This window comes from Rana temporaria, chromosome 4 (genome assembly GCF_905171775.1).
Source record: "Rana temporaria chromosome 4, aRanTem1.1, whole genome shotgun sequence".
Taxonomy (NCBI): domain Eukaryota; kingdom Metazoa; phylum Chordata; class Amphibia; order Anura; family Ranidae; genus Rana; species Rana temporaria.
In genome coordinates this window covers 963,261-988,641 of record NC_053492.1, presented here as the reverse complement: position 1 = coordinate 988,641, position 25,381 = coordinate 963,261, and the positions used below count along the sequence as shown (strand labels likewise).

Here is a 25,381-nt window from a genome sequence, read left to right as displayed (position 1 = left end):
ATCAGATTCCAGATATACATATTTGTAATACATTCTTATAAAAGAAAAATCATTTTTAGAAAAATGAAATGGGTAAAGCACACAGAAATATTGCTGGTGAATGACATTATAATGAACTAAATATCTGACTGCCATGACACTGCCCCAATCCCATTGAAATAGTTCATGTAATCCACTCGGCATTGCCTTGCAGACAAGGTAGGTAGTCGTGGATGACCACTGGACAGCGATGTAAGGACTTCTGAGCTTTCTTGTACTCCAAAGCTTGGCCCTGCCATTGTCTCAGGATCCCTCGATGATTGGGTACTGTAAGCAGTAGAATGGGTACGCAAATATTTGTGAAGGACACAACAACACAGAACAATGGTATCTATTTTTGGCATTGCTATATTGAGGCTTGTTAAAAAGATTCGGAATCGGTTCGCTAGAATTCCAAAAGCGTTTTCAACTACACGACGTGCCCTTGACAATCGGTAATTGTAGATTCTTTGTTCCGGGGTCAGGTTGCGCATGGGGAATGGTTTCATGACGTTGTCACTCAAAGCAAACGCATCATTTGCGACGAATACAAAGTGTCATCGCGTGTGGGCAGGTTTAGGGTTCCATTTTGGAGACGATGATAGAACTCCGTCTGCTGGATTACACTGCCATCTGAGTTCCGCCCATTTTTTCCAATATCTAGATAAAGAAAATTATACTTGGCATCCACTACTGCCAACATTATGATGCTGTAGAAACCTTTATAATTGAAATAATAGGAAGCGGAATTTGATGGGGGAACAATTCGTACATGTTTTCCATCAATAGCTCCTCCACAATTGGGGAAATTCCACACATCTTTAACCACTTCCCGCCCGGCCTATGGCCGATTTACGTCCGAGAAGTGGTTTTGAAATCCTGACTGGCCGTTCCTGGACGTCCTGCAGGATTTCATGCCGCGCGTGCCCGTGGGGGCACGCAGCGCGGCGATCGGTGATGCGGGGTGTCAGTCTGACACCCTGCATCTCCGATCTCGGTAAAGAGCCTCCGGCGGAGACTCTTTACCACGTGATCAGCCGTGTCCAATCACGGCTGATCACGATGTAAACAGGAAGAGCCGTTGATTGCTCTTCCTCACTCGCGTCTGACAGACGCGAGTAGAGGAGAGCCGATCGGCGGCTCTCCTGACAGGGGGGGTTCGCGCTGATTGTTTATCAGCGCAGCCCCCCCTCGGATCGCCACACTGGACCACCAGGGAAGCCCACACTGGACCACCAGGGAAGGACAAAAAAAGCATAAAAAAGATGCCAATCAGTGCCCACAAATGGGCACTGACTGGCAAAATGAGTAAATCAGTGTACACAGTGTCCATCAGTGCCACCCCAGTGTCCATCAGTGCCACCCCACCGTGCCCATCAGTGCCACCCCACAGTGCCCATCAGTGCCCAGTGCCCACCTATCAGTGCCCATCTGTGCCACCCATAAGTATCCATCAGTGCCACCCATAAGTGCCGCCCATGAGTGCCCATCTGTGCCGCCTATGAGTGCCCAGTGCCGCCCATGAGTGACCATCAGTGCCACCCATGAGTGCCCATCAGTGCCGCCTATGTGTGCCCATCAGTGCCGCCTATGTGTGCCCATCAGTGCCGCCTATGAGTGCCCATCAGTGCCGCATACCAGCGCCGCCAATCAGTGCCACCTCATCTGTGCCCGTCAGTACTACCTCATCGGTGCCCATCAGTGCCGCCATATCAGTGCCCATAATTGAAAGAGAAAACGTACTTATTTACAAAAAAATTAACAGAAAAAAATAAAACTTAATTTTTTTTCACAATTTTCAGTCTTTTTTTAGTTGTTGCGCAAAAAAAAAAAATCGCAGAGGTGATCAAATACCACCAAAAGAAAGCTCTATTTGTGGGGAAAAAAGGACGCCAATTTTGTTTGGGTACAGTTTGGGTACAGTTTGGGTACAGTGTAGCATGACCGCGCAATTGCCATTCAAAGTGCGACAGTGCTGAAAGCTGAAAATTGGCTTGGGCGGGAAGGTGCGTAAGTGCCCCCCCGGTATGGAAGTGGTTAAATGTATTTGCAATATCCATCCACTCAGATGGGTTGCTTGGAAACTGTAACATAAAAAAAAGGTTTTAATATATTTTGTTGTTATTTCAAAGTATTTCTTATTTCACACTCCATAGTACTGTGATAACTGGTTGATAAAGACTTTAGAGGACGGGGCAGTAGGTGAACAGACACAGGTAAGAAAAATGGGGGGGTGGGTGGTCCTTTTCGCTTTATTGTCACCTTTCAATAGGTTGCATGAAGGTGAACAAAGTCGTTTTTATAAAACCCCTTGTAAATAGAAAGAGCGAAGTAAATATCAATCATTTAATGTGGGAGCATAGGCATGATAGACATCATTTATCGTATATAATAATTTCCCTTCACATAATCTTTCTGTAATACATCGATGAGGGCTTGGCAGGTTTCCGGGATTATTCTCCCAAGTGCTTGAGGGGAAATTCCAGTTGAGAATTTTAGGTCTTGGAGACCTCTCCCGGTTGCCACATACCTCAATGTGTTCAGGACTTATTGGCTGGCGCATAACTGTGCTTTCTTTTTCAATTAACGGTGTTACCAGCTGCAACAAGGCTTGGAAGCAGTCATCATCCATTCTCAGGTAATTCTGGAAGTCATCGGGATTATTTTCTTGCAATTCTCATATGAGAATATCTCTCTCGTCTCTGCAGCCATTGTTTGGACCATGTGCTTCTCTTCTTCTTTTTGTTTTGTTTTTTAATAATTTCGGATGGCCATGACTCCTACCATGATCAGGGGCAGTGTTGGGTTTTCCAGGTAAAAGTCCATTGTTTCCAAGAACAATCGTAAAATCACGATGAATCGTCGCCCGAACGATTATACGTCTATATCCCTCGATCTCCTCGCAACTCCTCAACGGAAGGGCGTGGCCTACACAAGGTCATGTTCTGACATCAGATCCGCTCCACGCCGACGAACGTTCCTACGCAATTCTTACAGAATTTTCAAATGCAAAATACGCTGCCGATTCAATTTTACCTGCGCAGACGGAAGAACTTTCGTACGATATTCTTTTCATGTGTACGGGGAGGCCGATTCGATTATAGACATGCATGCGATTAAATTTGAAAGAACGTTCTTACGATAATCGTATCGTGTGTACGGGGCATTACTCTCAGACAAGCTGGTGGAGCGTGGAGCCGAGCCTGGGGACGGGAGATATAACAGAGAGACCAGGACTCGGAGACACACAGTGTGACACACAGCAAGCGCCAGGCAGGGAGGTGGGTAGGGTTGCCACCTTTCCGGTTTTGACCCGGACAGTCCAGGTTTGGGTGGCCGCCTGAAACCCAGGCACATTTTTAAATTTTTTGGGGGGGATTTTTTTTTTTTAGCCGTCCGTCCTGTGATCAAACTGGCCCGGCCGCAACAGAGCTGCACATGATCCCCCGATTCAATTCTCTTGGCCGCCCAGAGGAGTCCCACCTCCCTGCCTGGCGCTTGCTGTGTGTCTCCGAGTCCTGGTCTCTCTGTTATATCTCCGTCCCCAGGCTCGGCTCCACGCTCCACCAGCTTGTCTGAGAGTTAGTGTGCTTAGCAGACAGTGCTCTCTGTTAGCCCCCGGGCCCCCCCTGTTATACATGCGTGCTGCTGATATAAAGGGGGGCCCTGGGGGTGGTCTGTGCATGCTGCTGATATAAAGGGGGGCCCTGGGGGTGGTCTGTGCATGCTGCTGATATAAAGGGGGGTCCCGCCACCCTGGGGGAGGTCTATACCTCCCCCAGGGCCCCCCTTTATATCAGCAGCATAGACCTCCCCTGAGGCCCCCCTTTAAATCAGCAGCATGCATAGACCTCCCCGGGGGCCCCCTTTATATCAGCAGCACGCATAGACCTCCCCGGGGCCCTTCTTTATATCAGCAGCATAGACCTCCCCCACGGCTCCTCCTTTAAATCAGCAGCATGCATAGACCTCCCCGGGGGGCCCCCCTTTGTATCAGCAGCATATAGACCTCCCCCAGGCCCCCCCTTTATATCAGCAGCATGCATAGACCTCCCCGGGGCCCCCCTTTATATCAGCAGCATATAGACCTCCCCTGAGGCCCCCCTTTATATCAGCAGCATGCATAGACCTCCCCGGGGCCCCCCTTTATATCAGCAGCATATAGACCTCCCCTGAGGCCCCCCTTTATATCGGCAGCATGCATAGACCTCCCCTGAGGCCCCCCTTTATATCAGCAGCATGCATAGACCTCCCCTGAGGCCCCCCTTTATATCAGCAGCATGCATAGACCTCCCCTGAGGCCCCCCTTTATATCAGCAGCATGCATAGACCTCCCCAGGGCCCCCTTTATATCGGCAGCATGCATAGACCTCCCCGGGCCCCCCCCCCCTTTATAATAAATAGTGTTTAAAAGTTTTATTTCATCACAAAATCTATGTATATGTATGTATGTTTATACTACAAAAAAATTGCCGTGTGTCGCTAAAGTGTTGGGGTTTGGCTTGATGAAAAGGTGGCAACCCTAGATGACCCATCTATAAGGATATACAGTACATACACACACAGCACAAGGCCGTGTTCACACTACCAGATGTTTCTGCAGTTCCTCTTATCTCCACAAGATGGCAGACAGGAAGTCTCTATGGAAGACAGGAAGTGATGTCAGGCACAGACAGGAAGTTCCGGGTGAGAGGTGAGTCGGGAGGAAGTAGTGAGGAGACGTTGCTGGAAGAGGCAGCAGAGGAGGTAATAAGATCTTATTTTCTATTTACACCCAGTAACCCCGTCATGTCCGTCCTCTTCCTCCATAGTCACTGTGACGTCTTTTATCTCCAGCAGATGATGATACACACATATATAGGCCCGGATTCACATCAGAGCTGTATCCTGGCCTAGGCCAGCACTTTGCAGGGGGGCAGCACGAAAAGAGTCCCCGCCGGCTTGCGCTACACTGTTAGGAAAATTAGTCTAGCGCCCCAAAAAGCAGCCGCGCTGCTTCTGGTATGCGGGCGGGCGGCATTCCGCAACTGTGGGGGGGGCGCTTCCAATTTTGACTGTTTTATCATCCTGGACCACAAACCTTCCTCACTGTGCTATATGTTTCTGCTGCACCATCTACTTAAAGTAGAACTATAGGCTACACTTTTTCTTTTCATTTTGGGTAGAGTAAGGGAGGGTTATAGCCCCTGTCAGTTTCTTTTTTACCATCCCTGTCCCATCGCAAAGATTTCCCTTCACTTCCTGCTCTATGGGCAACCAGGAAGTAAGAGGAAATCTAAGTAATTTAAGGGAATCCATTGCCCCCCCCCCCCCCAGGCCCTCAGAACTAGTGTCCTCACTCGAAAATTTCAGGGCGGGTCTTAAACAACCCAGGGAGTGGCCGTAACAGGAAGGGGTGGGTCATATTTAAATTAGGGGGTGCACGAGTTTAGTCAGGCCTAGGGCAGCTAAAAACCTAAATACACCTCTGATTCACATACCTGGGCACATCTTTATGCGGGCATAGCGTATCTTCTTTACGCTATGCCGGCGCAACGTTGAGAGGCAAGCATGGAATTCACAAAGCAAATGCTCCCAGCGTTGCACCGGCGTAGCGTATAGTCGTCGGCGTAAGCCAAAGTAGCTGGAAGTGGGCGTGATACATTTAAATGAAGCGTGACCCCATGGAAATGATGGCCTGAGCTTCAAACAAGTACTAAAAACGAACGGCGCATGGGTCGTATCTTGGATGCATCCCAGTGCGCATGCTCACAGTCACGTCAAAATAACTGCCTAAGATACGTCGAATCACTGCCTACGACGTGAACGTAACCTACGCCCAGCCCTATTCACGTACTACGTAAACAACGTACATTTTGACCGCGTTCGTTCCGTGGTCCATACCTTTGCATGAGTTGCGCCTCCTATATGGGGAATAACTTTACGCCGGACGTAACGCTTACGCAAATCGCTTAAAACATGCGCCGGGCGCAAGTACGTTTGTGAATCGCCGTATATCCCTCATTTGCATATTTGCATTGAATATCAATGTTCCAAATGCATCCAGCGTAAATATGCGCCCACTCTACGCCGGCGTAGGCAAGTTACGTCGGTCGGATGAAGTCAGTTTTTTGGCGTATCTTGGTTCTATGAGTACGGCGCATAGATAAGACGGCGCATATTTACACTTATGCGGCGTAGCTCGAGATACATCGGCGTAAGTGCTTTGTGAATCCGGGCCATAGTGTGGAGACCTAGATTAACCCCTTCAGGATCGGAACACTTCCCCACTTGTGATCGGAACACTTCCCCACTTGGAGATGTGTCACCTTTCCCACCAATCACCTTCCCATCTCCTCAGTCTATACTAACAGTTATATGACGTTTATTAGAGATGGGGGGGGGGTATGTAGGGGGGATTGGAATGTGTATGTCTTTATTTTATAAGATACAAGTAGGAAGAAAGAGGGAAAAATATAATTAATAGTGAATATCTCCATAATGATCCCAGTCTCAGATCTTCATCCTAAAATGTGATCAGTGAAGTCTCCGGAGTAGACGGAGATCACAGGAATATAATGTGTCCTGGCAAAGCCTAAAGACAACGTTCATCTATTATTTAGGAGAAGTGTGACGCACCTGGGAGAAATGACTCTGTGTACAGATACCTCACAGAGCGCCCCTCACAGCTCCTCCTCTCAATGTCCCTCCAACCAGAGAATCCTATGACATCACACTGGCCTCACAGCCCCTCCTCCCAATGTCCCTCCAATCCAAGTCAGAGAATCTTATGACATCACACTGGCCTCACAGCTCCTCCTCCCAATGGCCCTCCAACCACAGTCAGAGAATCCTATGACATCACACTGGCCTCACAGTCCCTCCTCCCAATGTCCCTCCATCTAGAGTCAGAGAATTCTATGACATCACACTGACCTCACAGCTCCTCATTCCAATGTCCCTCTATCCAGAGTCAGAGAATCCTATGACATCACACTGACCTCACAGCTCCTCCTCCCAATGTCCCTCCATCCAGAGTCAGAGAATCCTATGACATCACACTGACCTCACAGCTCCTCCTCCCAATGTCCCTCTCACAAGCAAAAGCAAGATTGTTGGTCCCAGAATTCCTTGCAATAAGCTTTTAACCTACAGAGTGGGGGGTCCTGTCTGGGTAAATTATATCCCAAGTGGAGTTTTGATAAAAAAAGAAGACCTGAATGGTGAGGTGAGGAGGATTCTGGGAATGTCATTTGATTTTCCTCCTGTGAAGTCTGGAGATCCTATGATAATCACATTGCCTCCACATCCCTCCCTGATAGAATAGAGAAATACAAAGAAGATTCTAGAAGTCACCAGAGAGATCATCTAACTGCTGACAGGAGACATGAGCGGTGCCAGGAAGGACGTCATGATGGACAATCAGCCGCCCCTCACATCACCGGGTAAGAGGAGACTTTATTGTAAAGGAGAGAGCAGTACGGAGGCTCCACCTAGATCCCCCATCATCTGATAAACACATAGAAACAATGTATTCAGTCAGTGTGTGTGTTTCCTACAGATGGATCCAGTAATGGGAACCCACCAGAGAGATGTCCCCATCCTCAGGATTCCCGGGATTCCACACAGGAAGGTCACACCATCCCCCACCATCATCAGGTAGATGAGTGACAATTATTGGTAGTTCTGATTTATACACAGCATGTTTTTTACAATGAATGTTTTATTATATATTCAGAGTGGAAACCTCGGGGATGATAATATTGATGTTAAAGAAGAGTATAAAGAGGAGGATGAGGAGTATGGAGTGATGGAGGCGTTTTCAGAAGGACACAAGGATATGATGGAGCCATCTAATACCCGGAACCCCCCAGAGAGATGTCCCCATCCTCTGTATTCCCGGGATTCCACACAGGAAGGTCACACCATCCCCCACCATCATCAGGTAGATGAGTGACAATCACTGATAGTATCATTAGGATCTGTACATTATCTGCATTGTTACCATTGATGTCATTTTTATTCTATATTCAGAGTGGAGACCTGAGAGATCCTAAAGTTGAGGTTAAAGAAGAGAAAAAAGAGGAGGATGATGAGGATGGGGTGATGGAGGAAGAACACAAAGATCTGTACCAGGACACCATGGTGGAGTCATCCAGCTACAGAGACCCCCCAGAGAGATGTCCCCGTCCTCTGTATTCCCGGGATTCCACACAGGAAGGTCACACCATCCCTCCTTATTTAAAGGTTGGTGGGACGGAACATCTAGACATGGACTTGTGGGGGGATGTGTGGATTTTCTAGATGTGATGTCACAATAATAAAGCTTATATCTTACAGATGATATTCTCTCTCATTTTCTTGGTTTAGAGTGGAGATCCAATCGATATAGAATTTGAGGTGAAATCAGAAGAAGAAGAGACGTATGTGAGGGATGATCAGCAGTCTATGGAGGAGGATGGAATAACGGGGACATTTATAGAGGAGGACACTCCTACAGAGATCAGCACAGGTGGGTCATTAACACTAAATCCATTCCTCCACCCATACTGCTCACTGATTGGTCCAGAGTAGGGCGGGGACTGGGTGATAATCTTCCTTCTCTGTGCTGCAGACACAATTTATTTGTACTCAGAGCCTCTTGTGGAACTAGGGGAAGGAAACAGAAGAAAGGTGAAAGGTGACCTGGGGTGTGCCGTGGTCAGTATGCCTAAAAGGGGGTAAAAACAAAAGACATTAGGATGAGTATATAAAGGAGGTTTATTGAAACAATACAAATTAATTGGCCAAATGAACAAATGCTTGAGGCCTCTCAATGAGTGGCTCTGGGATGTACCTGGAGTAACATGATTCCCTAAGAGGGTGCAACAATACTTTATGAAAAGTGCAGAGGTGAGAGGGGCCCCGATAACCGTCAAAAGAGGACTATCCCTGGGTTCCCTGATAACTGGGCCATGAGTAAAACCGAAACTGGGCACCAACCAGCCTTAATGATGAAATCCCTGATATCGGTACCAGCCCCAGTTTCCTGCGTTTTACATGCCTCTAGGTGTAACACGAAATGGTCAGGGTACCTGATCGACTGACTAATCAGTGTACAGGAATTATCTCCCGTACAAGCTGTAACGGGATGACCCGTGACGCCCAGAGACTTTTGAGGGATGGGGGATACTCCTGTGCCAGCGGCCCTAAGGACTCTTGGGTCTAAGTTCACCCTGTGCCTCTTTTGGGCATAGGGTGGCTGGTAAATCATAATTCATGTATTACATGAGATGGGACATTACTGATAGTTCATATTACAGGTGATTTCATGTGGACTCACAACCAGGTCAATAGACTCCTAAGATATTCCATTGTCCATTGTGTAAGGCTGTAGAGGTGTTAATTCAGTTCTGCTCCTAAGACCTTTCCATTGTGTGATAACATGGTTTAAAGCCTATTGATGCCCAGGTGTAAATACCTTTTTGTCAGAGACAGAAGTCTGTCTAAAGATGTGGATTAAGTAGCAGTCTCCTTTCAGGTGTATTGAATTAGCATGTCAATTATGTTAAGGGGAACTTGTCAAGCCAGGCTGTCTGGATAATGCATTCTGTTACAATTAGTAATTAACTCCACTGAATGTCATTATCTAAAGGAATGTGAGTTCTCAGGTGTAGTAATTAGCTCATGTTAATTATAGCCCGGTGCCGAAATGTCTGGATACTAATTAGTAATTTGCCCCAGTGTGTGATGAGGGGGGTGGAGATTTCATTGTTCCTGTGATTAACTTTAACATGCTGTACTGGATATATAAGCAAGCTAAGGATACCATTAAAGCGTTCATACATTTTGGAACAAGTACAGAGCTGAGTCTCGTCTTGATTCTGGGGGAATGGATCGTGTATGCAGGATTGTCAGAGTGTCGGCTAAGCTATCTTGTCTTGGGTGGATGGAAGGTCGTAAACGGTGGTGACCGTTACAAGTGGTGGCAGCAGTGGGATGATTCCATCGCCAGAAGGACGGCTACAAGGACACTATGAACGGACGAAGCTCTCTTCCCTCATGGACTTACTGGAGAGGCGGGGCAGACCGGCCAGCAACCGTAAGAAAAGGGACATTATCGCAGAACTTGTGGAAATGCTGCAGCAGCAGAAGTCACAGCAGCACCAACTGAAGAGAGAGGAGAGGTACAGATACCAGTCTCCATGGAAGAGGAATTCAAAAGGAGGTTACAAGAGATGCGGATACAGCACAGAGGACCAGTATCAGAGGAGGCCCTGCTGGGATGGTCGGATATGACTCTGGAAGGAAGCGCTAGCTCTGGAGCAGCAACAACAAGGAAAGGTCCTGCCCTCCATCCATGTAAGGTACTGGTCGCAGTATGATGTACGAATGCCGTTGTTGGGGGAACAACTGAAGCAGGAGTGGACAGCAGAGTTAAGCAGGCTGATCCGGGCAGAGATGCGGTTGGACGAGAGCTACAGAGCCCTCCAGTGGTATGTAGCCCAAGAGTGCCCGTGGTCAGCGGATGACAGCCCCGTGGAAGGCTATGACTATGATGGCCTGGGATTGTTGTATTGGAGGATGTCCAGTGATCCAGACTTCGGGGATGATCGGGAGTGGCGCTTGAAGGACATAATGGAGCACAGAGAGGAAAAATTGAATATCTCGGAAGGCCACTGGTTACAGGAAGATTTGGAGTTTCTGGCCGTTCAGGAATGGGAGCTGGAGATCGCCTACAGACAGCTGCTAGACTCTGCTCAGCAGCAGGGTGGGGCTCCCGTTGCCTGGGACTATGAGGACATTTCAGATGACAACTATGAAATCCTGGATGATGAATCGGCAGTGGAAAATCTGAAGATTGCCATTCCCAAAGCTGAAGCAGATGATGTGGAGTTCCAGGGAGCCGGGGCAGTTTGCCCCTCTCTCCAGCAACAAGCTGAGGTTGTAAAGTTTTTACTCCCAGCTGAATCACTGGCAGCGGGGCAGGATGCTGCTGACCGCTGCAGCTTGAGCTGACATCGGGTGATGGGACTGTGGTCTTCACTCACAGCAACCCAGCAGAAGAGCTGGCAACAGAGCAGAGTGCCACGGGCCTCTGCTCCCAACTAACAGAAGAGGGGGACCCTGTGGTAGTGGATGGGACTGTGGTCTCCACTCGCAGCAACCCAGCAGAAGAGCTGGCAACAGAGCAGAGTGCCCCAGGCCTCTGCTCAGAACTAGCAGGAGAGGGAGTTCCTGTGATAGTGGATGGGACTGTGGTCTCCACTCGCAGCAACCCACCAGAAGAGCTGGCAACAAAGCAGAGTGCCACAAGCTTCTGCTCTCAACTAACAGAAGAGGGGGTTCCTGGGGTAGTGGATGGGACTACAGTCTCCACTGACACAACCCCAGAAAATGGTGCGGCACTGAGACAGGAGAATGTCGGCTTTGCTTTGCAAGCACCAGGGGATTTTCACCTAGCACCAGTGGATGGGACTTCAGTCTCCACTGGTATACCCCAGGAATGGGGGGCAGTTGGCCCAGATCCCCAACAGCATGATGGACTGAGCCCAGTCACCCTGTCTCCTCCCCAGCGGCTAAAATGACTCCAGGGAGAAGGGCCAGTCCAGGCCTCTCCCCAGCGGCAGGCATGTTCTCTGAGAGAGGCAGAGGTTGGCGGGGTGAGTAATGCTTTGTTTGGAGCAATTTATTTGGGGTACAGTATGGATACCAGCATTGGAGGACTGGAACTACTGACTAACTTCGGAGTCAACCCGTTTGGGGTTCCCTCCTGTGTCAGTCTCCCACGGAAAGGGGAAATATGTAACGGAATGACCCGTGACACCCAGAGACTTTGGAAGGATGAGAGGTACTCCTGTGTCAGCGTCACTAATAACTCTTGGGTCTAAGTTCACCCTGTGCCCTTTTGGGCATAGGGTGGCTAATAAATCATAATTAATGTTTGCAGGATATACTGGAATATTACAAGTGGTTTATGTTGACCTGACCAGGTCAACAGGACAGTGACTCATTCCTCTGTGTAACAGGCTGTTGAAATGCTAAGTGAGGCTGGCCCCTGAAAGACATTTCATTGTGTGATAACACGGTTTAAAGCCTAGAATTTAAACTAAGGACTAGTAGGTTGGGCTTTAAAGGCACACGGTACAAAATGGTATGAAAAACTAGAAAAGGTTTTTATTCTTGATATAGAAATATCGTAAAAGCAGTTATAGATATAAAATCACAAATGAAATTAAATTAATAACTGGTTCCACACACAAGGTTCACATTCATTGTATGGTTCTAACATAAAAAGCTTCAAACAATAAGAAACAAAATCATGAGTAGGGTTATATCACAAGTGACCAGGTGGTTTATCCAGAGGAACAGGAGGGCTTGCTCGACATGTTGCGCGCTTTTGGGGTTAGCGCTTCCTCAGTAGCATAGATATCTCATTAAAAAATAACCCGTGTTGGTGATAATCAACGAACGGTCATGTAATGGCCTAAAGTTGGTTATGATCCACAAAGGGAAAGTACTTCAACCAATTAGGAAAATGAAATCATAGATTGAAAAATAAAGTTGCATAACATGGTATTGCAGTAAATTGCTGGTAAGCAATAGACAGAGTACCTAATCCAGGGATGTGTTCACACAGAGGGATATATACACGAGGTAATCAGCCAAGCACGGCTAAGCAGATGGGTAGATCTGCCTTGATGGTTGAAAAACTAGGTAACTACAGTCCATAACATGGAGAGGTTAACAAATGTTGGCAATAAAAGTCCTTAATGATTCATTCCAGTGTATAGCTCTGTGTATCCCTGGTAATAGGTGGCACCAGTACGGTTTAAAGCCTACTGAATTACAGGTGTAAATACCTTGCTGTCGGAGATGTGGATTGAAGGGAACTCATTGTGTGAGGGTGTTTTGTTTGAATTCTATTGAAAGGAATGTGACCCCTCAGGGGTAGTAATTGGATCATGTTAATTATAGACCGGTGCCAAAGTGTCTCTCTAAAATCTGTATGGAAGCCCCCAGTGTGTGATGAGGAGGGTGGAGATTTCATTGTCTCTTTGATTACTGTCACATGCTTGTAACTGCATAAAAAGCTGAGAAGAGACCATTAAAGTGTTCATACATTTTGGAACAAGTACAGAGCTGCGTGTCTCGTCTTGATTCTGGGGAAATGGGATGGATCGGGTCCTGTTGGTTGGAGTGTCGTATAAGCTGTCGTGGGTTGATGGAAGGTCGTAAACGGTGGTGACCGTTACACAAGCGAACTCCCCCGCTCTAAGGAAACCATAAAAGGCTAAATAAATAGCCGCCTTCAGCACCAGGCTAGGTAGCTGCCCAAAAGGAGACCTAGACAAAATATCCGACATGGCCCGGAAGATGTGTCCTGTGATAGGCAGCCTGTTAGTAGGGCTCGGGGGGTTGCTCTTCTGAATACCCCTGAGGATAGCTTTCACAGAATGAGCTGCAAACAATGACTGCCTACCGGCATGAAGTAGAGAAATAAAATGTTGGCTACCTGCCAAATACCCCTTGATGGTATTGTGGGACAGTTTCAGTTGAAAATGACAGTAGGCCACAAAAGACAAAAAGTAGTGATTATAAAAACAATCTGACCTAGGGTACCGCGTTAGGAAAGACTGAAATGTTCTCCAGGCCGTACTGTAAGCCCTCCTTGTGTTGATAGACAGTCACCTGTCAATCAACCCTAATGCCCCTGCCCAGTGCGTGTTTAATCCATCCTCAACAGCGAGACATGCAGGGACGGGGTGGCACAGAGGTCTGCATCCGGAACCTGCTGGAAAAAGGACGAGATATGAAAACGAGACAGAGCGTCTGCTGCCGAATTCTGCACCCCACTAATAAACCTGCAGTGGATGTGGAACCTAAACTGTAGGGATAACCAAATGAGCCTGCGTATGAAAGCCATGATGTGTAGCGAATAGGGATGAGCTTTGTGTTCGAGTCGAACTCATGTTCGACTCGAACATCGGCTGTTCACTCATTCGCCAAATTTTGAACATTATGGGCCGTTCGCGCCAAGTTCGAGTGGCGTGTCATGGCCCATAATTCACTGCGTCATCGCAGTGCATCGCTGGCTGGTGATTGGCCAAGCATGCACTATGACCCGCATGCTTTGGCCAATCACAGCTTGCAAAAAACGGAGACCCATAATTGGCCAAAGCCAGGGTGGCCGCCTGCAGGTCGTCCTTGTGTAGTGTGTTGCGGTGGTTAACAGAGAGAGTGTCATTTTTTCTAGGTAGATAGAGCCGGGAGGCTAGTCAGTTAAAGTTACAGTGTGTAGAGGATATATATGCAACCCAGGTGTTGTACATATATTTATACACTGTATAGTATAGCTAGATCCGCTCTTCCTAATTTACTGGCAGGTAGGTGATTGTGCTAGCCGCAGTATCCTCACGTGGTGTACTGCCCGTGTCCTCTGCAGTTTTCCACCTAAAGCTACGTGGTGTGTACTGCCCGTGTCCTCTGCAGTGTGCACCTAAAGCTACGTAGTGTGTGTACTGCCTGTGTCCTCTGCAGTGTGCACCTAAAGCTACGTGGTGTGTCTGCTCATGTCCTCTGCAGTTTGCACCTAAAGCTACTTGGTGTGTACTGCCTGTGTCCTCTGCAGTTTGCACCTAAAGATACTTGGTGTGTCTGCTCATGTCCTCTGCAGTTTGCACCTAAAGCTACTTGGTGTGTACTGCCTGTGTCCTCTGCAGTTTGCACCTAAAGATACTTGGTGTGTACTGCCTGTGTCCTCTGCAGTTTGCACCTAAAGATACTTGGTGTGTACTGCCCGTGTCCTCTGCAGTTTGCACCTAAAGATACTTGGTGTGTACTGCCTGTGTCATCTGCAGTGTGCACCTAAAGCTACGAGGTGTGTGTACTGCCCGTGTCCTCTGCAGGCCATTAGTATGTCTGGAAGGACAACAAGGAGAGGCAGAGAGTCACGAGGGCAAGCAGACTCAGTGTTGGTCATGGACACGGTGCATCCTCATCAGCACGTGACCGTAGGACACGCTCGTCCTTTTTTTTCGACAGCTGGCCGTGTTGAGCAGCAACATGCCAAAGACTTGGTAGAGTGGATGACCAAGCCGTCCTCATCCTCTCTCACCCAAGCTCAGGGTACTTTGTCTGGCAAAGCAGCTGCCAAGGTGTCATCTTCCCTCTGCTCAATGGCATCTGTCACTCCTTCCCTAGCCCCACCATGTCCTCCTGAGGAGTCCCCCGTACTGTTTGACCACAGTGTTGGGTACATGCTGCAGGAGGATGCACAGCGTTTCGAAGGCTCCGATGATGGTACACAGCTAGAGGAAGGCAGTAATGTGAGCCCAGAGAGAGGGGGTGCCCAAGAAGGACAGCAATCTGGCAGTCTTGTTCCCCCAGCTGCAGCATACTGCCAGGTTTTCTACAGTGATGAAGAGGGAGGGGATGATGAGGTCACTGACTGTATGTGGGTGCCTGATAGGAGAGAGGAGGAGGAGGCACATCTCCAACGAGGCAGGATGCCCTCCAGGGGCCAGCTTAAGGTAATCACACCAACTGCATCACAACACAGAGCTTTGCATGTGCAGGGCGCTGCTGTCTCTCAGCGTTATTCCAAAAGTTCTTTGGTGTGGGCCTTTTTTGAGATGAGTGCATCAGATTGCACCACTGCTATTTGCAACATATGTCTCAAGTGTATCTCACGTGGCCAAAACAACACCCGCTTGGGCACCACATGCTTGACCAGACATATGTCGACCTATCATGCAGTTCGTTGGCAAACTTGCATAAAAGACCCACACCAAGCAAACCTCCCCTTGCCCCTCATCAGGGTCTCCAACCCCACTATACCTTCAGTCCTCTCTGAAGCCTGCACTGATAGGACTGAAGGTGTAGAATTAGGTGTGTCACAGCCAAGTACTTGCGGGCAATCTACTATCGGTACACCAATGGCAGATTGTACCAGGCAAGTTTCCCTGCCCCAGCTGCTGCAGCGCCGAAAGAAGTTTGCTCCCAGCCATCCACATGCCCAGCGGTTGAATGCTAGCTTGGCTAAATTGCTAGAACTTCAACTGCTGCCTTTCAGTTGGTAGATTCTGCTCCCTTCCGTGAGTTTGTGGAATGTGCGGTACCTCAGTGGCAAGTTCCCAAACGCCACTTTTTCTCACGGAAGGCGATTCTGGCTCTCTACCGCCATGTGGAAGGCAATGTCCATGCCTTGCTGGACAGGGCGGTCAGTGGTAAGGTGCATATTACCGCTGACTCATGGTCCAGCAGGCATGGACAGGGACGTTACCTCTCTTTCACGGCGCATTGGGTGACTCTGCTGGCAGCTGGGAAGGACGCAGGACAAGGTGCAGTAGTGTTGGAGGTTGTTCCGCCACCACGCCTCCAAAATGCTACTACTGGTTGTGACACATCTCTCTCCTACACCCCCTCCTCTTCGTCTTCCTCTGTGGCCTCTTCCTGTGCTGATGCGTCCTCAGAACCAGCGGTGCTCCGTAGGCGTTCAAGGGGGTACGCAGGCAAAGAGATGCCATGCGGTGCTTGAGCTGGTGTGCTTGGGGGACAGGAGTCACACTGGGGCAGAGGTTCTGTCAGCTCTGCAGGGGCAGGCTCAGAGATGGTTGACGCCATGCCAGCTTAAGCCAGAAATGGTGGTTTGCGACAATGGCACCAACCTCCTCTCTGCCCTGCGACAGGGACAACTGACCCATGTGCCCTGTTTTGCTCATGTCCTTAGCTTGGTGGTGCAGCGGTTCTTGGGCAGGTACCCGGGCTTACAGGATGTCCTGAAGAAGGCCAGGAAACTCTGTGTGCATTTTGGCCGGTCATATAATACCAGTGCTCGGCTGGCAGACCTCCAAAGGGAATACAACCTGCCCAAGAACCGTCTAATCTGTGACATGCCCACCAGGTGGAACTCTACGTTGGCCATGCTGCAGCGGCTGCACACGCAGCAGAGGGCCATCAATGAGTATATGTGCCAATATGGCAGCAGAACTGGGTCAGGGGAGCGTGTTTTGTTTTCCCACGCCAGTGGGCCATGATCAGGGATGCATGCACTGTCCTGTCACCATTTGAGGAGGCCACGGGGATGGTGAGCTGTGACCTTGCATGCATCAGTGACACTGTCCCTCTTGTCTACCTGTTGGAGGACACGCTGCGTGGAATAATGGACAGGGGACTTTTTGAGTCAAAACAGAGGAAGAGGAGGGTTTCCTTACCTCTCAAGGCCCCCTTTATCCAGACAGTGTTCCTGCGGGCCCACCTATCACACAGGAATAGGATGAGGAGGATGATTGTGTAAGCATGGAGGTGGAGCCTAGCACTCAGCATCAGCAGTAGTCTTCAAGGGATCAATTAAAGTCCCAAGAAACCCATGGCCTCCCTGATCCTGCAATGCCTGTGGAAGGATCCTCGTATTTGTGCTATCAAGGAGAGGGATCATTACTGGCTGGCAACTCTCCTTGATCCACATTACAAGAGTAAGGTTGCGGACCTTATCTTGCCGGTGCAGAGGGAGCAGAAGATAAAACATCTTCGGGAGGCCTTGCAGAAAGGTCTGTGCAACGCGTTCCCAGAGACTGGGGGGGTTACAAAATCCTGGTCCTGGACAACGTGTTGCTGAGGCTTCGGTGAGTCACAGAAGGAGCGGTGGAGAAGGTGGCCGTCTGACCGCTGCGTTGAGACAATTTTTTTAGTCCGCAGCCCCAAGGTATGACCGGTTCCAGCAACCATCGCCAGCGTCTGGTTTACATGGTCCGGGAATACCTAGGGGCAAGATCAGACTTGGACACCTTCCCCACCGAAAATCCTCTGGCTTACTGGGTCTTGAGGATGGATCACTGGCCAGAGCTTGCACAGTATGCAATTGAGCTACTGGCTTGTCCTCCTTTCAGAACGCACATTCAGTGCTGCTGGAGGCTTTGTTACCGATCACAGGGTGCGCCTCTCCACCGACTCCGTCGATTGACTGACCTTCATAAAAATGAATCAGGCTTGGATCACCACTAGCTACCAAGCACCTGATGCTGATGTAACTGAATATTTTTTTTTTAAATGTCAGATCCCTTCAAGACTTTGATTTTGGGGAGGGGAGAGAGAAGAACGTGTGGGTGGTTTTTTTCTTCTCTCTTTCTCCTCTTCCCCTTTTTTTGGGGGGGAGGGAAGGGGGAGGATCCAAAAACAAATATAATTCAGAAGGTAATACTATAATTATAAATAAGAAGACACATATAAATATAACATTTTAAATACAACCCCTTTTTTTGGGGGGTGTTTACCCCTCAATAAGGGAGGTAAACCTGAATCACAGACAAATAAATATAAGAAGGCACAGAGGAACATAATAAATAATAAATATCACAAGTATATAGCACTAGGAATACATACTGTGTATATATATATATATATATATATATATATATATATATATATGTAATACATTTTTTATAATCACAAACGTCTTCCTGCGTTCTCCCTCCCCCTTTTTTTTTATTTGGGGAGGACCGGAAACCACCATATAGTAAAGGATGGTAGTATCGAGCTGCCTTTTAAGTGTCAAGGCATGGTAAATGTTATATGTAAAGATTTTTTTTTAATAAAGTTTATTTATAAAAAAAAACTAAAAACAGATCACAGACAGGATCGTGCCTGCACAACTTGCCATAGACAGGAAATGAATGTAGTACCTCTTGTCCTCCGTTTCAGAGATGGGAAATGAAACACAAAACCAAAGCTTCCATAGTGCAAACTTTTTATTTTAAAAGGATAAAAAGATAACATAAGGCCAAATGGCCGCTTACATTAAAAGGTGCCCATCCCGCCACTGGGGCTGCAGACTCGTAAGGATAGCACAGGCTCCTCCACCTCCGTGGCGGCGTGCGTTCCACCTTCTTAGGGCGCAAGCCAGAGTACACGTGACCAGGCTACGCCGCCGACGTACGTTTTGTTAGGTTAACGTCTTCAGGGAGAGTGAGTTAGCCCAATGTTTTTACATAGTGTGAAAGATGAAGTTACGCCGTATAAATAGGTACCCAACATGTCACCCTTCAAAATTGCACACGCTCGTGGAATGGCGCCAAACTTTGCTACTTAAAAATCCCCATTGGCGACGCTTTATTTTTTTACTGGTTACATGTTTTGAGTTACAGAGGAGGTCTAGGGCTAGAATTATTGCTCTCGCTCTAACGTTCGCAGCGATATCTCACATGTGTGGTTTGAACACTGTTTTCAGATGCGTTAGTTTCTGCCTGCGAGCACACGGGGACAGGGGCGCTTAAATTATTTTTATTTTTTTATTGTTCATTTTACTTTATTTTAGTTTAACACTTTTTCCCAAAAACAGATTTTTTGATCACTTTTATTCCTATTCATGTAAACATCCCTTGTAATAGGAATATGGCATGACAGGTCCTCTTTACAGTGAGATATGGGGGGGGGGGGTCAATAATACTCCACATCTCACCTCTAGGCTGGGAAGCCTGAAATCCCCCCCAAAAAAACGATCCTGGCTTCGATCGTAGCGGTGAGTCGGTAGAAGCACCGGAGGGTGGGGGAGCGTCCCCTCTCGCCTCCCATAAGAACGATCAAGCAGTGGAACAGCCGCCAGGATCATTCTTATGGTGTAGGGAATCGCCGGCTGAAAAAGCTGATATCTGAATGATGTCTGTAGCTGCACCCATCATTCAGATATCCCCGCACAAAGTCAAGGACGTCATATGACGGCCGGCGGGCGGGAAGTGGTTAATACACATTTTTTTTTAACACAAAGTTGTCCATTTGTACAATATTTCTAACACATAGCATGTACATACCAAAAATGACACCCCAAAATAGATTCTCCTCCTCCTCCTGAGTACGGCGATACCACATGTGTGAGACTTCCACAGCCTGGCCACATATAGAGGCCGAGTACAGCAGAGCATGGCAGAGTGCGGCCGGGTATGGCAGAGTGCGGCCGGGTATGGCAGAGTGCGGCCGGGTATGGCAGAGTGCGGCCGGGTATGGCAGAGTGCGGCCGGGTATGGTAGAGTGCGGCCGGGTATGGTAGAGTGCGGCCGGGTATGGCAGAGTGCGGCCGGGTATGGCAGAGTGCGGCCGGGTATGGCAGAGTGCGGCCGGGTATGGCAGAGTGCGGCCGGGGTATGGCAGAGTGCGGCCGGTTATGGCAGAGTGCGGCCGGTTATGGCAGAGTGCGGCCGGTTATGGCAGAGTGCGGCCGGTTATGGCAGAGTGCGGCCGGTTATGGCAGAGTGCGGCCGGGTATGGCAGAGTGCGGCCGGGTATGGCAGAGTGCGGCCGGGTATGGAGGGATGGATGTGACTGCAATTGTCACTGAGCAGCACTGTGGGCACTACAGATCCAGCCCACAGTGCTGCTGCCACGATCTCTCCCCCTCCCCTCCCACTGTGTATGACGCCAGTTTGTTTACAAGTGATCACTTCGTCATTTCATGTAGCGATCACTTGGAAAACAGCCGCTATCAGGGGCCATTTTCCATGATTGACGTCCTCCCAGGGGGTGCGATTCTGGGAGGACGTCAATGTACGTCCTCCAAGAATTAATGAACCGCCATGTAGCCGTCAGTCGGTTATGGGACGGTCGTTAAGTGGGTAACACTAAATCCATTCCTCCACCCATACTGCTCACTGATTGGTCCAGAGTAGGGCGGGGACTGGGTGATAATCTTCCTTCTCTGTGCTGCAGACACAATTTATGTCTCTAGACTGGATTTATGGAAATTCTGGGGATCAGCAAAAGGTCGATTTTCACCATAGATGTTGCTCTACCTAGACACCTGGGGTATGTGCTTTGGGTCTTCTGCCCCATACCCGGGTCTAGCATGATCTCTGACAGAACAATTCTCCCGGGATTACTTGTTCTGTTGTCTGCTGGCTGTGCCGGGTGGAGGGATATGTCTGTATAGTCTCAGACCCAAGTCACTGAGTGCAGTCTCAGGAGATGGGAGGCAGCGGTGTGGGATCTCTGCAACTTGTCTCATGTAAACATTTCACCCAACACTGATTACTGAATACCAATATTATGAGTCCTGACCCTTACACTGTATCATTTATATTGTACATTACATAGTCCTGACCCTTGCACTATATACTCTATGTTGTACATGACATACTCCTGACCCCTGCACTATATACTCTATGTTGTACATTACATACTCCTGACCCCTGCACTATATACTCTATATTGTACATTACATACTCCTGACCCCTGCACTATATACTCTATATTGTACATTACATACTCCTGACCCCTGCACTATATACTCTATGGTGTACATTACATACTCCTGACCCCTGCACTATATACTCTATATTGTACATTACATACTCCTGACCCCTGCACAATATACTCTATATTGTACATTACATACTCCTGACCCCTGCACAATATACTCTATGTTGTACATGACATACTCCTGACCCCTGCACTATATACTCTATGTTGTACATTACATACTCCTGACCCCTGCACTATATACTCTATGTTGTACATTAAATACTCCTGACCCCTGCACTATATACTCTATATTGTACATTACATACTCCTGACCCCTGCACTATATACTCTATGTTGTACATTACATACTCCTGACCCCTGCACTATATACTCTATATTGTACATTACATCATTCTGATACTATATAGTGCTATCTGTTGTATCTTATACAATATGTTGTACATTACATAGTCCTGACTTCTGCTCTCTCCCCTCTACCCACTGCTATATATACACATAATATGTATTCTCTTTTCTTACACCCATTTTCTACCAGCTGGACATTTTATATCTGATGATGTGATTGGAGCACAGACTTTTACATGGTGATAATTAGGGTTGTCCCGATAGCACTTTTTTAGGACTGAGTACAAGTACCGATACTTTTCTTCATGTACTCTCCGATACCGAATACCGATTCTTTTTTTTAAATGTGTCCCCAAATGCAGCCATGTCCCCCCACAAATGCAGCCATGTCCCCCCAGATGCAGCCATGTCCCCCCCATATCCAGCCATGTCCCCCCCATATGCAGCCATGTCCCCCCCATTATCCAGCCATGTCCCCCCTATATGCAGCCATGTCCCCCCCATATGCAGCCATGTCCCCCCATATGCAGCCATGTCCCCCCCATATCCAGCCATGTCCCCCCCATATACAGCCATGTCCCCCCCCATATCCAGCCATGTCTCCCCCCATATCCAGCCATGTCCCCCCCATATGCAGCTATGTCCCCCCCATATGCAGCCATGTCCCCCCCATATGCAGCTATGTCCCCCCCATATGCAGCTATGTCCCCCCCATATGCAGCCATGTCTCTCCCCATATCCAGCCATGTCCCCCCCATATCCAGCCATGTCCCCCCATATCCAGCCATGTCCCCCCATATGCAGCCATGTCTCCCCCCCATGCAGCCATGTCCCCCCCATATCCAGCTATGTCTCCCCCCCATCCAGCCATGTTTCCCCCCCATGCAGCCATGTCTCCCCCAGATGCAGCCATGTCCCCCCCATATGCAGCCATGTCCCCCCCATATGCATCCATGTCTCCCCCCATATCCAGCCATGTCCCCCCCATATCCAGCCATGTCCCCCCCATATCCAGCCATGTCCCCCCATATCCAGCCATGTCCCCCCCATATCCAGCCATGTCCCCCCCATATCCAGCCATGTCCCCCCCATATCCAGCCATGTCCCCACATATGCAGCCATGTCCCCCATATGCAGCCATGTCTCCCCCCATGCAGCCATGTCCCCCCCATATCCAGCCATGTCTCCCCCCCATCCAGCCATGTCTCCCCCCATGCAGCCATGTCCCTCCCCCATCCAGCCATGTCCCCCATATGCAGCCATGTCTCCCCCCCCATGCAGCCATGTCTCCCCCCATGCAGCCATGTCTCCCCCCATGCAGCTATGTCTCCCCCCCATCCAGCCATGTCTCCCCCCATCCAGCCATGTCTCCCCCCATCCAGCCATGTCTCCCCCCCATATCCAGCCATGTCCCCCTTACCTGCATCCCCGCTGCCGCCAACTGGTTAATACGCGCGGGGAACATTACAGCTTTGAATAGCTATTCAAATGAAAGCTGTAATGTTCCCCTCCCGTATTACCCAGTCGGCGGTAGCGGGGATGCGGCGTAACGGCGGCGGGATGCGGCGTGACGGCGGCGGCGCGGGGGGTAAGTATTCAATTTCGGTATCGGGGGTATTTGCGGGAGTACAAGTACTCCCGCAAATACTCGGAATCGGTCCCGATACCGATACTAGTATCGGTATCGGGACAACCCTATTGATAATAATGTGATAACATCCTCAGACTTTGGAACCTTAAACAGAAAGTGATAATGAGGGAGGAGTCAATAACCCAATGATGGAGGTCTTCAGGATCAGTCCAGTCTTCATCTTGGTTGTTCTCCCCCCATCCTCACTCTCTGACCTCTGGTGGGGCTCAGCCCCGCTGTTATTCATGACTAAATCATGCACTAAATAAGGAAGTGCAGAACTTCTTGTGTTGGGAAGATGATATAATCCCCTCATCACTGTCACTCCTATAAAAGACAGTTCTCGTTGTTTCCTCACTCTCTGACTAAGGTCCATGAATAAAGAAATGATCTGGTAGGAGATCAGAGGACCCATTTACTAGTTACATAGTTAGGTTGAAAAAAGACACAAGTCCATCCAGTTCAACCACAAAAAATAAAAAACACAGTAAAATCCTATACACCCAACTCCATACCCACAGTTGATCCAGAGGAAGGCAAAAAACCCCAGCAGAGCATGATCCAATTTGCTACAGCAGGGGAAAAAATTCCTTCCTGATCCCCCGAGAGGCAATCGGATTTACCCCGGATCAACTTTACCTACAAATCTTAGTACTCAGTTATATTCTGTACATTTAGGAAAGAATCCAGGCCTTTCTTATAGCAATCTACTGAGCTGGCCAGAACCACCTCTGGAGGGAGTCTGTTCCACATTTTCACAGCTCTTACTGTGAAGAAACCTTTCCGTATTTGGAGGTGAAATCTCTTTTCCTCTAGACGTAAAGAGTGCCCCCTTGTCCTCAGTGTTGACCGTAAAGTGAATAACTCAACACCAAGTTCACTGTATGGACCCCTTATATATTTGTACATGTTGATCATATCCCCCCTTATTCTCCTCTTCTCAGGAGTGAATAAATTCAGTTCCTCTAATCTTTCCTCATAGCTGAGCTCCTCCATGCCTCTTATCAGTTTGGTTGCTCTTCTCTGCACTTTCTCCAGTTCTCCGATATCCTTTTTGAGAACTGGTGCCCAAAACTGAACTGCATATTCCAGATGAGGTCTTACTAATGATTTGTACAGGGGCAAAATGATATCTCTGTCTCTGGAGTCCATCCCTCTCTTAATACAAGAAAGGACTTTCCTCGCTTTGGAAACCGCAGCTTGGCATTGCATGCCATTATTGAGCTTATGATCAACTAAAACCCCCAGATCCTTCTCCACTACAGATCCCCCCAGTTGTACTCCCCCTAGTATGTATGATGCATGCATATTCTTAGCCCCCAAGTGCATAACTTTACATTTATCTACATTAAACCTCATCTGCCACTTAGAGAGAGCATTGAGGTCGGCTTGTAAATTGGAGACATCCTGCAAGGACGTTATTCCACTGCATAGCTTGGTGTCATCTGCAAAGACAGAAATGTTACTTTTGATCTCAGACCCAATATCATTTATAAATATATTGAAAAGTAAGGGTCCCAGCACTGAACCTTGGGGTACACCACTGATAACCTTGGACCATTCAGAGTAAGAATCATTAACCACGACTCTCTGAATTCTGACTTTCAGCCAGTTTTCTATCCATTTACAAACTGATATATCCAATCCTGTAGACCTTACCTTACACATGAGCCGTGTGTGCGGAACTGTATCCAACGCTTTTGCAAAATCCAAATATATCACGTCCACAGCCACGCCTCTGTCCAGGGTTTTACTTACCTCTTCATAAAAGGAAATCAGGTTAGTCTGACAACTTCTGTCTTTCATGAATCCATGTTGTCTGCTGCTTAAATAGTTTTTTTCCAGCAAGAACTCATCCATGTGGTCTTTTATTAAACGTTCCAGTATCTTCCCAACTATAGAAGTTAAACTAACAGGTCTATAGTTACTTGGTAAAGACTGTGTTCCCTTTTTAAATATGGGCACCACATTGGCCCTGCGCCAATCCAGTGGTACTATTCCTGTCTTTAATGAGTCCCTAAATATTAGATACAGTGGCTTTGAAATGACAGAGCTCAACTCACCTAGGATCCGTGGATGGAGCCATCAGGTCCAGGTGCTTTATCCACCTTTATTCTGTCTAAATATTTCTGGACCATATCACTTTTGAGCCATTGTGGATTTGAGGCTGTGTCACTC

At 48.3% G+C, this 25,381-nt stretch overlaps 1 protein-coding gene and 1 long non-coding RNA gene across 2 annotated transcripts in view; one reads left to right on the top strand and one right to left on the bottom strand.

Annotated features, from left to right (window-relative positions):
* The window catches only part of LOC120935211 (zinc finger protein 721-like), a gene marked incomplete at both ends in the record, with an annotated part of 268,323 nt that overhangs the window by 119,343 nt on the left and 123,599 nt on the right, over window positions 1-25,381 (bottom strand). The gene's annotated exons all lie outside the window — the stretch shown is intronic.
* On the top strand, window positions 4,728-7,597 carry LOC120935817. The gene is made up of 3 exons (XR_005748515.1): window positions 4,728-4,764; window positions 7,320-7,442; window positions 7,559-7,597. It is a non-coding gene; the product is annotated as an uncharacterized LOC120935817 (long non-coding RNA).